The sequence below is a fragment of the Trachypithecus francoisi genome, unplaced genomic scaffold, assembly GCF_009764315.1.
Source record: "Trachypithecus francoisi isolate TF-2019V2 unplaced genomic scaffold, Tfra_2.0 Lachesis_group11, whole genome shotgun sequence".
NCBI lineage: Eukaryota > Metazoa > Chordata > Mammalia > Primates > Cercopithecidae > Trachypithecus > Trachypithecus francoisi.
This window is the reverse complement of record NW_022681456.1, coordinates 92,248,036-92,262,814: the sequence shown is the minus strand read 5'-3', so window position 1 is coordinate 92,262,814 and position 14,779 is coordinate 92,248,036. Positions and strand designations below refer to the sequence as shown.

The window sequence follows — 14,779 nt, the reverse complement described above, 5'->3', positions numbered from 1 at the left end:
CACCATGCCTCCCCATCTGAGACTATTCTTAAACAAATCTGCCAGGGAACAAAAACCCAAACCAAACAAAACCCAGTAATATTGACCATATCAAACAGGCTTGAATACCAACTCTGTTTTACTGAGTATTTAACCATCACTTTGATTCAATCATTCAACAAATATTTAATGAGTGTTTACTGTGTACCAGACAGTGATTGAAGCCTTGGAGATTTAGTGGAAAACAAGACATTTTCTGAATATTTCATATGTGCTGATTAGCAAACTACGCTCTCCTCCTTTGTGGAACCACTACTTGGTAAATTCAACTTTTATCCCTTCCTGTGCTTTGGGGACTCTGCCCAAGATACACTCCCAAAATGGCATGTCCACCTCAGGACTCACTTGTTCAAAGAAGTATTCTTTCAACCAAAGCAATCGTTACAGTAATACTGAAATAAAACAGTGACATAATGCAATGAAACCTATCATCTATAGGAAACAAAATTGAGGCAAAGGGGAGTTAAAAACACTTTCCCAAGGTCGTCCAAAGAGTGTCTGTGTTGGGAAAAGTATTAAATCTCTTGACTCTTAATCTAGTGCTCTTGGCTGGGTGTGGTGGCTCACATCTGTAATCCCAATACTTTGCAAGGTTGAGGAGAGAGGATCAATTGAGCCCAGGAATTCGAGACCAACCTGGGCAACACAGGGAGACCCTGTCTCTATATGTATCCAGTGCTCTTTCTTCTCTTTCATTGTCCAATATGGTAGCCACTAGGTCCATGTGGCTATTTAAATTTAGATTTAGAAATAAGAATTCAGTTCCTCAGCTGCACTACTTATCAAGTTGCTCAACAGCCACATAAACTAGTAGCTTCATACTAGGCAGCAAAAAAATAGATGGCCTCCATCATTGCAGAAGTTCTGTTGGATAGTGATATGGGGTCAAAAACACAGGGCTTGCAGTGTTCTGACTCAGCATTTCTCCAACTTAAATGTGCATAGCATTCACCTGGGGATGCTGTTAAACCGCTGATTCTGATACAGAAGGTAGGGGTGCGGGGGTGGAGGTGCTGACATTTTACAATACTAATAAACCCTGAACAATGGAACTGCTGCTGGTCGGAGGACCACTCCATGTCCCCAGCATGGAGTATCAAGATTCTAGCTCATCATTATTTTTCCCTTCTCTGAACTTCTACTAGAGTTAATACCATATGGTTTAAGGCCCTAATAGTCTGATGTGTATCTTTTTTGTCTTCCCAATTAGATTTTAAGCTCATTAAGACACAGAACCACATATTATTGCTCTTCACATCCCTGATTATGGACTACACAGTGTAGGGATACAAGGGAAGTAACTTTTCCTATCTTTAAGTGCATTATATATGATGCAATTTGCTGCAAATTGCTGCAATGTGACACATAAATACAGTTTCTTATTTCTTTTTTAAAGACATTAGGTCTTTTATCTAACCATTTATTGCCTTAGATTTCCCAAAAGTTAGAGAGTGGTAGCTATGCTATCTCAATCTTAAGAAAAAACATGGGAAGTTGTAGTGGCTTTAAAATGATTTTTAAATTTTAATATAGCATACATCAAATAATTTAAGAACTAGCTGAACAATATAATGTAATTTGATAGCTGAAGGAATGCTGAATAGTCTCCTGAAAGGACAAAAACTTGAATGTCAAAGTTCTGTCTTGAAGTTAGAAAATGATTAAAATATTCACAAAAGTAATATAGTCTGGCCGGGCACAGTGGCTCACGCCTGTAATCTCAGCACTTTGGGAGGCCGAGGCGGGCGGATCACGAGGTCAGGAGATGGAGACCATCCTGGCTAACACAGTGAAACCCCATCTCTATTAAAAAATACAAAAAATTAGCCGGGTGTGGTGGCAGGTACCTGTAGTCCCAGCCACTAGGGAGGCTGAAGCAGGAGAATGGCATGAACCTGGGAGGTGGAGCTTGCAGTGAGCTGAGATCGCGCCACTGCACTTCAGCCTGGGTGACAGAGCGAGAGGAGTCTCAAAAAAAAAAAAAAAAAAAAGGTAATACAATCAGAAACTTTTTCTGTGTCCTTATATTACTGAGACTTTATATTTTACCCTGAAATAGAGAGCAATGTCTTTGAATAAGAGAGCTGCTGTCTTGTTATGAACACAAATCTTATGATAGCTTTCCATCCAAAATTTCCTATTTTTCCAGAAATCTCAGCAATCTCTATTTGTAATCAGTTATTAATTAAAAGCTTTAGAGTTAGATTTATAAGGTCAGTCATTTTTGTATTTCGAAAAGTCACATATTTATGCATTGTTTCTTTAAAAAAGAGTCCTTTGTGCCTTCTTAAATGTATTCCTGACAAAGCAACAAGAAAAAATGTTTTATTAATGCACAAGACTGAAAGAAATGTCAAGTATGCTAGGGTTCTGGTTTTGATTTTGGACTTCAGAGAAAGTTAAAGAAACAGTGGAACAGAGCCTTTTAATTACAATCTAATGTCCTAGAGAATACTTGCTATCTCTCCCAGTGGGCATTCTAGGCGGTGTGAGAAGAAAATCAACTGTAATCAGTACAACATAGACTCATTCCACCTAGTCAAGTTAATCAGGAATTGTATTGTGTGTACATCATGAACCTCCCTGGTTTTGTTTAAGATGGTGTTTTTCATATTAAAAAATGGAAATGTTTCAAGGGTTAAATCCATAGCTTTACTCGTGCTACATAACATAAGCCAATAAAAGTTTGTGCTAAGATTCCTCCAACTCCCACTTCACTGTGGGGAGGATAACTGATAGACAGAAATCTTCCCCCAGGAGGAGATAAGTGGCTCTGGTAGAAAGATGGCTGCAGTGTCACAGTTCAGAGTTTGGGTCTGGAGTTGCTACCTGAAAACAAATTCTCTACTCAGCCTCCTCATCATGTTGGTCTTAGGAAAATTATCTCTTTAAGACTCGGTTTCTTCATTGATAAAATGGGAAGGCAAGGATTGTTGGGAGCATTAAAAGCAATACTGACCATATGGCACTTATAGTAAACAAACATTTAACATGTAGTAAGCTTCAAATGAATGCTAATTATTTTCTTTATATCTGAAAGAGATTCATCATAGCTCGGTGGTCATGAAATATTTCTTTTTTTTTTGAGATGGAGTTTTGCTCTTGTTGCCCAGGCTGGAGTACAATAGTGTGATTTTGGCTCACTGTAACCTCCGCCTCGTGGGTTCCAGCGATTCTCCTGCCTCAGCCTCCCAAGTAGCTGGGATTACAGGTATGCACCACCACGCCAGCTAATGTTGTATTTTTTAGTAGGATAGGGTTTCACCATGTTGGTCAGGCTGGTCTCAAACTCCCGACCTCAGGTGATTTGCCCGCCTCAGCCTCCCAAAGTGCTGGGATTATAGTCGTGAGCCACCGCACCCGGCCGAAATATTTTCTTCTATCTCCATCAAGCCTCCTTACTCCTTAAGATCCTCTCATTTTGTGGCTGTATTTAGAAATCTTCCTTCAAATTCTACAACATATCTATTTATGGGTAGCATAGAGAGGTATTTGGTTTTCTTTCATTTAAACAAGTGTGTTAGCTGCTCACTTGGAATTGCTCTATAATCCCCATTCAAAGACAAATAATTCAAAGAACTGAAGTACAATTTCAAGAAATATATCAATACACAAATACAGTTGGTAACATAAGATGCATTTTTCCAGAGGAAAACTTATAGGCATTGGTTGCTGAAATGAGGTCCAGATAGCTCAGAACAAAACAGAAATTAGTGATGATTATATGCATAATTTGTATGATATAAGGAAAAAATTACTCAGATTACAAAGAAGATTGTTTTTGTCCTCAATTACCTAGTTTGGTTGTTGTTTCCTGTGCAAGAATCATGCCAACTCCACTCTTCTCTTTTTTTTTTTCTTTTTGAGACAGGGTCTTGCTCTGTCACCGAGGCTGGAGTGCAGTGGTGCTGTCACAGCTCACTGCAGCCTCGACCTCCAGGGCTCAAGCAATCCTCCCACCTCAGTCTCCCAAGTAGTCAGGACAGGTGCACACTGCCATGCCCAGCTAATTTTTACATTTTTTGTAGAGATGCGGTCTCACTATGTAGCCCAGGCTGGTCTCAAACTCCTGGGCTTAAACGATTCTCCCGCCTCAGCCTCCCAGAGTGCTGGGATTACAGGTATAAGCCACCATACCTGGACCCCCACTTTTCTTCTTTTGAGCACAGACCAGTTTTCCTCATCAAAGTCAAGAGACAGCAGTCCCAGTAACATCCCCCAAGGCTGGCTAGGTGACTGTCACTAGCCAAAGAGCTTGTGTATCAGCACAGTCAGGTGAGAAAGGATCAGAAGTGCTTGTTTCCTACATTAGGCTGACCTTTCCTTGAAGGTAGAATAGTGAGCATGTTCACATTTAAGATCATGTTTATGACAGAGCAAGTCAAGAAGGGGATCCATGCTCCTCTCTAGCCATAGGGTTCAGGAAGCGCAGAGCCAAGAAGAGAAACGGGCTTGCAACTTCTCATTTGTGTAGTCCTTTCAAGTTTACGAAGTCATACTAGAACTCACTCGAACACAGTCCTCAGGGGGCTAGTATAATTATTTTATCTTATCAAGAAAATGAAGCTGTGAGAGGAAGACAGCTTGCCCAGGAAATTTCAGCAGCCTAATAAGGAGCAGAGCTAGAAGCTACTCCCTCATCACTCCACGAACAGGCTGTGAGAAGAGAGCCAAGGGGGCAGAAATGCCAAGAACTTTGATATGATCGTGTAAGATGTCACTAAGATATGGCTTGTGTGGTCTTTGGTTTTATTTTTTTATGCTGTCAAAGAAAGTAAAACTAGGGCTTTTATATTATTTTTTTCATAATGTTATTATATATTTAATCTCTATTCAATATTCTCAATTTGTTTTAAAAATTTGTTTTGCGGCCGGGCACAGTGGCTCATGCCTGTAATTCCCAGCATTTTGGGAGGCCAAGGCGGGTGGATCACCTAAGGTCAGGAGTTCAATACCATGCTGACCAACATGGTGAAACCCCGTCTCTACTAAAAATACAAAAATTAGCTGGGCGTGGTGGTGCATGCCTATTATCCCAGCTACTCAGGAGGCTGAGGCAGGAGAATTGTTTGAACCCAGGAGGTGGAGGTTGCAGTGAGCCGAGATTGTGCCATTGCACTCCAGTCTGGGTGACAGAGCAAGACTCTGTCTCAAAATAATAATGATAATAATAATTTGTTTTGCCTTTGTTGTTAATATTACAAAATGTTTTAATAGTAGCTATTTCTTCCTCCTAACCAGGTTCCAATAAGGTTGTACACTGCGTTTTGCAGGACAGTTGTCTTGCAGAAGGGCCCACATTCAAGATTTGGTTGTTACGTTGACTTCTAACATATTCTGCTAGCCCCCTGCTATGGTCTGAATGTTTGGTCCTCAAACCCCCAAATTAATATGGTGAAACCTAATTACCAGTGTGACAGTTTTAGGAGGTGGGCGATTGGGAGGTGATAGGTCATGAAGTCAGAGCCCTCACAAATGGGATTCATTGTCCTTATGGGAGAGGCCTCAGAGAGCTGCCTTGCTCCTTCCACCATATGAGGACACTGTGAGAGGCATCATTTATGAACCAGAAGGCAAGCCTTCACCAAATACCAAATTTGCCAGTGCCCTGATCTCAGGCTTCCGAGTCTTCAGCCCTGTGAGAAATACATTTCTGTTGTTTATAGGCCACCCAGTCTAAGGTATTTTGTTATAGTAGCTCAAATGAATGAAGATACCCCTCTATTTCCTATCAACTGTGTAAGGCTTGCTAAGATTCAGGCTAAGTGTTCTTCAAAAGATTTCACTGGTGACACTGTGTCCAGTTGACACTTGAACAATATAGGTGTTAGGGGTGCTGACTTCCTGAGCAGCCACAAATTCATGTATAATTTTTTTTTTTGAGATGGGATCTCACTATGTCACCCAGGCTGCACTCAAACTCCTGGGCTCAAGTGATCCTCCTGCCTCATTCTCCCACACGGCTGGGACTATGGGTATGTGCCACTGCATCCAGCTCTGTGTGGAACTTTTGACTCCTCAAAACTTAAATACTAATAGCCTACTGTTGACCAGAAGCCTCACTGATAACATAGTTGATTAACACATATTTTGTATAAGTATTATATACTGTATTTTTACAATAAAGTAAGCTAGAGAAAAAAATGTTAAGAAAATCATAAGGAAAAGAAAATATATTTACTATTCATTAAGTGGAAGTGGATCATCATAAAGGTCTTCATCCATGTCATCTTTATGTCAAGTAGGTTGAGAAGAAGGAGGAGAAGAAGGGGCTGGCCTTACTCTCTCAGGGGTGGCAGAGGTGGAAGAAAACCCACATATAAATGGACCTGCACAGTTCAAACCTGTGTTGTTCAAGGGTCAACTGTACTTCACTGCTACACATCAGGAAACATACTAGGCTGCCTCACTATTACTAAATTTATGAGTGACCACTTGATTATGTTGGTCAGCACCAGATTTTTCCATTAGGAAGGTATGTATTTTTCTTTGTCAGTATATGTAACGTATAGCTAATTATACGGTAGATGTATTTTTTTGTACTGTGTCAATGCACTATTCCTCAATGACCTTCCCACTTTTGCAGCTAATTTTTGTTGTATTTGTCATCTATCATCACTATCAATTGAAATCCTCTGCAACTTTCAGGATTTGGGCTGGGAATCTGCTGAGGCAAAATCTCCCCTACTCCCATCTTCCCATCTCCCATAATGTTACATTTATGGACCTAACTTCAGACCCCTAAAGATATGCCAAGTAAAAGATGGCAAGCATCACCCTTTGCAGGACAGGAGAGTTCCATCAGGAAGTTCACTCTCTACCCAAAACTCCAAGGATAATGCTAAACCTCTGGGAGAACTAGTTATACTCTTTAAAATTTTTATGTTTTATTTTATCAAAGTATTATATATGCATGTTTTTAAGAGCAAAACAGTGAGGGCTAAAAGTCTTACAACAGAAATGGTAGTTACCTGGCTGCTGAAGGCAACCACCTTTTTCTCTTGGAGCTATTTCTTCTGAGATTTACCTCTATATTTCTAAATAACATGTAGAGACTACCACACTTGATTTTACAACTTGAGTCTGGTCTGACCTCCTGTTATCACAGATGAGGATTAGCTGCTTTCCTTCTCCTTGCTTTGGAGGACAAGTGGAAAAGAGCCCATAGGACTACCACATTGAATTTTTTTTTTCTTTTTTTTTGAGATGAGGTCTTGCTCTGTCACCCAGGCTGGAGTGCAGTGGCATGATCATGGCTCACTACAGCCTCAACCTCCTGGGCTCCAGCAATCCTCCTGCTTCAGCCTCCTGAGTAGCTCAGACTACAGGTGCACACAACCACGCCCAGCTAGTTTTAAAATTTTTTTGTAGAGACAGCGTTTCACCATGTTGCCCAGGATAGTCTAGAACTCCTAAGCTCAAGTGATGTACCCAGTCTCTTCACCTCAAAGTGCTGGGATTACAGATGTGAGCCATCATGTCTGGCCTCACACTGAATTTTAACAGCACCTAGCACATAGTTAGCAGGCACTGAAAAAAACTTGTTGAATGTCATTCAATGAATGACACACATATCCAAATGCACAAAGCTACACTGCATTCTGCAGTTTCTCATTGTAAGTATGCACTGGGAAGAATGGAAAAGAAATACATAATTCCCCAAAGTCACATGCATTAAATTGTTTATTTGTATCTTGTTTTAGTATGTTCTTTGAAAACATTAAAACTCAACACATTAAAACATTTTGGGGCTGGGTGCAGTGGCTCACACCTATAATCCCAACACTTGGGGAGGCCAAGGCAGGCAGATCACTTGAGGTCAGGAGTTTGAGACCAGCCTGGCCAACATGGTTAAACTCTATCTCTACTAAAAATAAAATAATTTAGCTGGGTGTGGTAGCATGTGCCTGTAATCCCAGCTACTGAGGAGGCTGAGGCAGGAGAATCGTTTGAACCTAGGAGGCGAAGGTTGCAGTGAGCCGAGATTGCACCATTGCACTCCAGCCTGGGTAACAGAGCAAGACTCTGTCTCAAAAAAGAAGAAAAAAATATATATATACATACATACATATATATACACACACATACATATATATATGGAGGGAGAGTCTTGAAAGTTATTTGAATGACTTAGCAAAAAAAAAAAATCTACAGTCAAAAGATTTTTCTTCCAAGTAATTTCTTAATCAGCAATAGAGAAAAGAATTTAGATGTAAGAAAGCAATCTTTTATAAACACTGACGAACAAACATACCAGAAAATATATAGGAAGATCTTCCCTGGAGTCACATAGGCTCAGAATTCAGACCTTTGCCTTGTAGAATTTCAAAGTCTGATGCCAAGCCAAAAAAAAGAAAGAAGGATGTATAAGTTATGAATACTTTGAAAAGACTCCCACCTCATTAATATGTCTCAAAACACATTGCTTAAGGGTAAAGTTAATTAAATCACAGTACACATAAATTTGAAATGGACTGGTAATCAATCACAGACAAAATTATGTTATATAGAGACAAAATGAGAATAGTGGATATAAAAATTAAGTGAAAACAGATTCACACAATGGAAGGAACTTTTCACCTGACTTAATGCTGACTGTCTATACTATCCAGCTTTCAGGGATAGCTGATGCAAACTGAGTAAAGAATTAAATATTATTCTTCATCTGAGATCTTTTAAAGTAGTGAATCTCATTTTGGGAGGCTGAGGTGAGAGAATCACTTGAGATCAGGAGTTTAAGATGAGCCTGGCCATGGTGAAACCCTGTTTTTACTAAAAATACAAAAATTAGCCAGGTGTGGTGGCCTGTGCCTGTAATCCCAGCTGCTCGGGAGGCTGAGGTGGGAGGACTGCTTGAACCTGGGAGGTGGTGGTTGCAGTGAGCCGAGATCATGCCACCGTACTCCAGCCTGGGTGACACAGCGAGACTCCATCTCAAACTAAACAAAACAAAATAGTGAATCTTCCATTTAGCACTTGATAATTTCTTAAACTGGCTATAAAACTCTTAAATTTACTGGCTGAATTATGCAGTTTTGTGGATTTTTCTGAGACCTTTATATGCGTTTTCTTATTGTCTGTCCTAGGGCCTTTCCCTTTCATTTTATTTCAACTATTTTGCAAGAAAAGAAAGGAAAGAAACTTGAACCAGCCATTCTTATTACTTGTTAACAGTTCTGACAAAATACACCCCAAGTTTTCGCTTGTTTTGTTTTGAATTAGCTGCAAGTTCCAAGTATTCATGCATTCTCACTAATATAGGAACAATCAACAGGAGGTATGAAGTTACCTTCTATAGCTGGAATAATTTCTATCCATGAAAAGTTATTTCCCTGATAAATCTTCCTCCTTTAACACAGAAACTTAGAATTGGAGGGGTCTTAGCGATGAGCTACTTCAAACCTTTACTGAGGCATCTTCCTAGCAACTGCTACTAGGAGGAAGTGATGTATGGTGAAAAGAACAAAGGTTTGGGAGCCAGACAGACCTAATTAATAAGTCTGGTATGCCACCTAAAACTTTTGAATTTCAGTTTATTTATCTGTAAATGAGGCTAGCAAAAGGTATTCATGAGGCCCTTGGGCAGATTATGTGATATAACATGTGTGCAAGGGCCAGCAGCACCATGCCATGGATAAACCCCAGTACTCAGAGTTGGAGCTGAACCCAGCAGGGTCCTGTCCCAGCTCTGTCTCTTCAAGGCTGTGTATTTCTAGACAGGTCAGTTATCTTCTCTAAGGCCCAGTTTTCCTATCTGTAAAATGGGGAAAAAAATACACCTAATTCATGATATCATTTTTAAAGACTGAATGGGATAATGTATGCTATGGTCAAGTAATATGATCTATTATCATTAGGTCAATTCAGATTAAAAGCTAGGAGCTGGATAAACCCACTTCCAAGGTTCTCAGATTAACAATGTTATATACCTAATAAAGGCAGCTATGTAACTGATAATTTATGAGAGGAAAATCAAGGTTATACATTCATAGTACAGGTTAAGTATCCTTTATCTGAAGTACTTGGGACAAGAAGTGTTTTGGATTTTTGACTTTTTTGAATTTTGGGATATTTGCATATATGTAATGAGATATCATGAACATGGAACCCAAGTCTCAACATGAAATTTAATTATGTTTCATATACAATTTATACACATAGGCTGAAAGTAATTTTTAACAATTTTTTTTTTTTTTGAGATGGAGTCTTGCTCTGTCACCCAGGCTGGAGTGCAGTGGCCGGATCTCAGCTCACTGCAAGCTCCGCATCCCGGGTTCACGCCATTCTCCTGCCTCAGCCTCCTGAGTAGCTGGGACTACAGGCGCCCGCCACCACGCCCGGCTAGTTTTTTGTATTTTTTAGTAGAGACGGGGTTTCACCATGTTAGCCAGGATGGTCTCGATCTCCTGACCTCATGATCCACCCGTCTCGGCCTCCCAAAGTGCTGGGATTACAGGCTTGAGCCACCGCGCCCGGCCAACAATATTTTAAATAATTGTGTGCATGAGACAAAGTTTTAAAATTTTGTTTGTTTTGTGTTTTTTAACAGAGATGTGGTCTCACTATGTTGCCCACGCTGGCCTCAAATTCCTGCGCTTATGTGCTTCTCCTGCCTTAGCCTCCGAACGCACTAGGATTACAGAAGAGAGCCACTGCACTCAGCTGAAACAAAGTTTTAACTGCAACCAGTCACTTGAGGTCAACCAGTTACTTGAGGTGTGGAGTTTTCTATTTGTGGTGTCATGTTGGTGTGCTCAAAATGTTTCAGATTTTGGAGGATTTCAGATTTTGGATTTTTGAATTAGGGATGCTCAACCTGTATATGCCGTAGTAAAAAACCATACACATAAATATTTATTATGTGCTTCCTAAGCATAAGTCAATATATATAGAAGACAAAAAGCGGGAAACCCAAAGAGGATAACATAGGGTACTGCTGAGAAGATACCTATTCAGAAGGGGTGAAAGGCATCTATGCACACTGGAATAACTAACCTCAAAAGTAGTAAATGCTAAGTGGTAAATAAAGGGTGCAAAATAATAAATACTTCAGGAGTTCCGAAGAGCAAAGCTAGGCTCACTTTCAGAAGGTACAGTCAAAAGAAGAGGAGGTGGGATTTGTGTTGAGTCTTCGAGGTGGGATTTGGAGAGGAGGAGAGTAGCATGGAGGTCATTATTTCAGATGGAGAGAATGTGCTATCCTGTCCATCCCTCACCTCCAATTGAAATTGATGACAAAGATGCAAATCTGAGTCTCAGAAGATTCCATCACTTGGTTTAAGAAGGGTGAGGATGGGCGTGGTGGCTCATGCCTATAATTCTAGCACTTTGGGAGGCCGAGGCAGGTGGATCACTTGAGGCCAGGAGTTTGAGACCAGTCTGGCCAACATAGTGAAACCCTGTCTCTACTAAAAATACAAAAACTGGCTGGGTGTGATAGTATGTGCCTATACTCCCAGCTACTTGGGAGGTTGAGGAGGGAGAATCGCTTGAACCTAGGAGGCAGAGGTTGCAGTGAGCCAAGATCGGGCCACTGCACTCCAGCTTGGGCGACAGAGTGAGACCCTTTCTCTAAAAAAAAACAACAAACAACAAACAAAAAACAAAACAAAAAAACACCTAGATAAAGGTTACCTCTCTCCATAGAAAGCTAGAATAAAACCATTAGGGGCAATATTAATGAACAATTTGCTACCCGCCCAGCGTTCCTCATTTCCCAGATGTGCATGGTATCAAACTGATGAAGCTTGGTCAGGGGTAAGAACACGCATCAAACTGGCTACAGCAGAATCCACATCCTAAGGAATTTGCATGAATACAACATAAAAAGTTAAAGAAACAAAAAAACAAAGGTGGAAATATCTGCTGTTAACATTTTCAGGAGTCATGTGCAGAGTTCTCAGGTTAGGGTTTACTATGACTCAAAGCCACATCTTTCCTTTAGGGTCCGAAATCATGGAACCCACCCCCACCCCTCACTGACATCTCCACCTCAATGACTCAAAGGCACCACACATTCCCTATCTCTAGAATGCACAAGCCTCCTCCCAACAACTGTCTAAACCCGAACCTACAAGTCCCCATAGACTCTTCCCTCTCTTCCCTAGCTTGTGTAATAGATGGCTCACTTATCTCTCTAGTCTGCTTCCACCTCCTCTAATCTATCCATACACCACACTGCTGCCACATAGAGTATCACCTACAGGATACAATCTGAACTTCTTAGCAAAGCTCCAAAGGGCATCATTATCTGGCCCCAGCCTACCAGTCTGACCTGAGCTTCCAACATGCTTCCCTTGAAATTTGCATTCCGGCAACATCTAATTACCTAAGAGGTTCTTGAGCTTAACCTACTTTGGGGGCCTCCCTGTCTTGCACACATTCTTCCCTCTTTACTATACTGACAACTTGGGAAACTTCTACTCATCCTTCTAGCCCAAGTTCAAGTAGCATCTCTGCTCTGATTCTTGTTTGACACCTTTGCACATGCTGAAATGCTCCGCTGTCCACATACTTCACAGTATTGCTATTGTTCACAAGGTCTGACTTTGCACCCACAGTGCAAGCCCCTTGAAATCAGGGACACAATATTTTTCTCCTTTTGCCCTCCAACCGGGCACACAGTAGTCCACCCAAACAAAAATCTGTTGAGTACAGTGGCACATGCCTGTGGTCCCAGCTACTCAGAGGCCAAGGTGGGAGAATCACTTGAGACCAAGAGGTCGAGGCTGCAGTGAGCCATGATCACACCACTGCACTCCAGCCTGGGCAACAGAGTGAGACCTTATCTTAAAAGAAAGAAAGAAAAAATCTGTTGAGTAAATGACTGAATTTTAAAATGAGGAAAAGAAGAAGCAGTATCATTTGGTTAAAACCAACAAGTTTGAAGAAATTCACTGGAAACAATAGTTTATTTACTGGAAGAGAAGGGGTGACTTGCATAAGGGTATTCTCTATCAGTTTACCCTTTCTTTGAAACTACCAACAAAATAGTCTCTCAAATGTCGTACTATAGGGCAAAGAAACACAGTGGTATCTGTTGAAAAGACATAACCCCTATAGTACTACCTGAATTTACAGAGTTTCTGAACTGTTTTCAACTGATACTCAGATGTATCTAGAAAATTTCCAATCCTCTTCCTACTACAAAACAACAAATCAACAGAAAACACCACAAAAACTTAGAACCAGCAAGTCAACAGTTTTAGCAGTAACTTAGCTTTGAGAACGCTCGAAGTTACTTTCAAAGCCCATCTATAAGGGAGGAGACATTATGAAATTGTCAAGAGAGTGTCTCCTTTTTGGCATCCCTTGACTAACAGGGTAACACACAGATTCCTGCCTGAAGTACTAGGGCTGAACTCTAAAATCCTCAAGTTTTGAGTGTTTGGTTAATTGCAATCATTTACTTTCCTTGGGAATTAATAGAAACCATCTGCTTAATGATAAAGCTGAGCTCTGCAATTATTTGAGGAAAAATGTGCCACAGTCAGCATAAAAAAGCCTTATTGAGGAAGCCTGCTAGACATACGTATTTTTTTTATAATTAAAGCCAATTGCATTCATTAACTTTAAAATGCCGTTGTGATCAGCTACCTCTTTTTAAAAATTTATCAGCACCACCCTTGTTAATGTGCACCTATGCAACCTTCAATTTTAAACTTACAGTAGCTTCAATAACTATAATTGTACAGATGGTTGTGATCACACATCAGAATGTTGAGGTGATCATGAGAAAAAATAAAGATGGAGAAATAAATGTCTACTGTGAACCACATATCTGCCTTCTGAGTCTGATACCTGTGTGTAGCAGAGTTATTTTACTTCCTAGCAAACAGGAAGATTATTGTAAGCACTCCAAACAAACTGACTTTGAACTGGTCATCAGTCAAAGCCCCAAGTAATACTAACTGCAGTTCTGCTAGCAGATGTGGAGGGTCCCAGAAAAACAGGCAGCTTTTGTTACACAGCAGACTGCAGAACAGGAAGAGCCAACAAAGTCCCCACTGAATGGCTGTAAATATTGATCCACCTGTAAAGAATAAGGGTGCCATCTCTGTATGATGGCAAATAAATAAAGGAGGAGAGTGGAGGAAAGATTAACACACACATTAGGGCCAATTGCTTGAAGCTGGTTTCTTCTCCCTGTGTGTGGTCCAAGGGAAGAGGAGATGTTTATTTGGACATCGTCCCTCCTAAAAGGTCGGCTGTCTGTTTTTCAATGGGTCCAATGCTAGAATCCAATTAATTTCATAAGCAGACATCATATAGTTCTGAAGCAACTTAATAAAGGATTTTGTATTTTTAAAAGAGGTGGGAAGCAGCTGATCCACCCCACCTCAACCAAAAACCCAAAAAACAAAAAGCCCCACTATATTTCTATGATGTTTAAAACTACTACAGTCCTGTACCTACAGTATGGCACGGAGGCTAAGAAGATGGATTTTGTCAAGTACGACAAATATTGACTGAAATCTCCATTAGCCATTCACAACCTGTACACACTGAAGAAAGTTACTTTTTTTTTTTTTTTGAGACAGGGTCTCACTCTGTTGCCTAGGCTGGAGTGCAGTTATGCAATCTCGGCTCACTACAACCTCTGCCTCCCGGGCTCAAGTGAACCTCCTACCTCAGCCTCCCTAGTAGCTGGGATCACAGGTGCATGCCACCACGCCCAGCTAATTTTTGTATTTTTTAGTAGAGACAGGGTTTTGCCATGTTGCCTAGGCTGGTCTTGAAC

The 14,779-nt window shown here is 40.6% G+C and overlaps 1 protein-coding gene across 3 annotated transcripts in view; it reads right to left on the bottom strand.

The window, feature by feature from the left end:
- The window catches only part of PRICKLE1 (prickle planar cell polarity protein 1), a 124,765-nt gene that overhangs the window by 72,559 nt on the left and 37,427 nt on the right, over positions 1 to 14,779 (bottom strand). The window contains exon 1 of one of the 3 annotated variants that reach the window (XM_033222375.1): positions 8,294 to 8,370. The exons of the other annotated variants lie outside the window; for them this stretch is intronic. The gene's annotated coding sequence lies outside the window, so the exon portion shown is untranslated. Of the gene's footprint in view, positions 1 to 8,293; positions 8,371 to 14,779 lie in introns of those variants that run through there. 3 annotated transcript variants of the gene reach the window in all.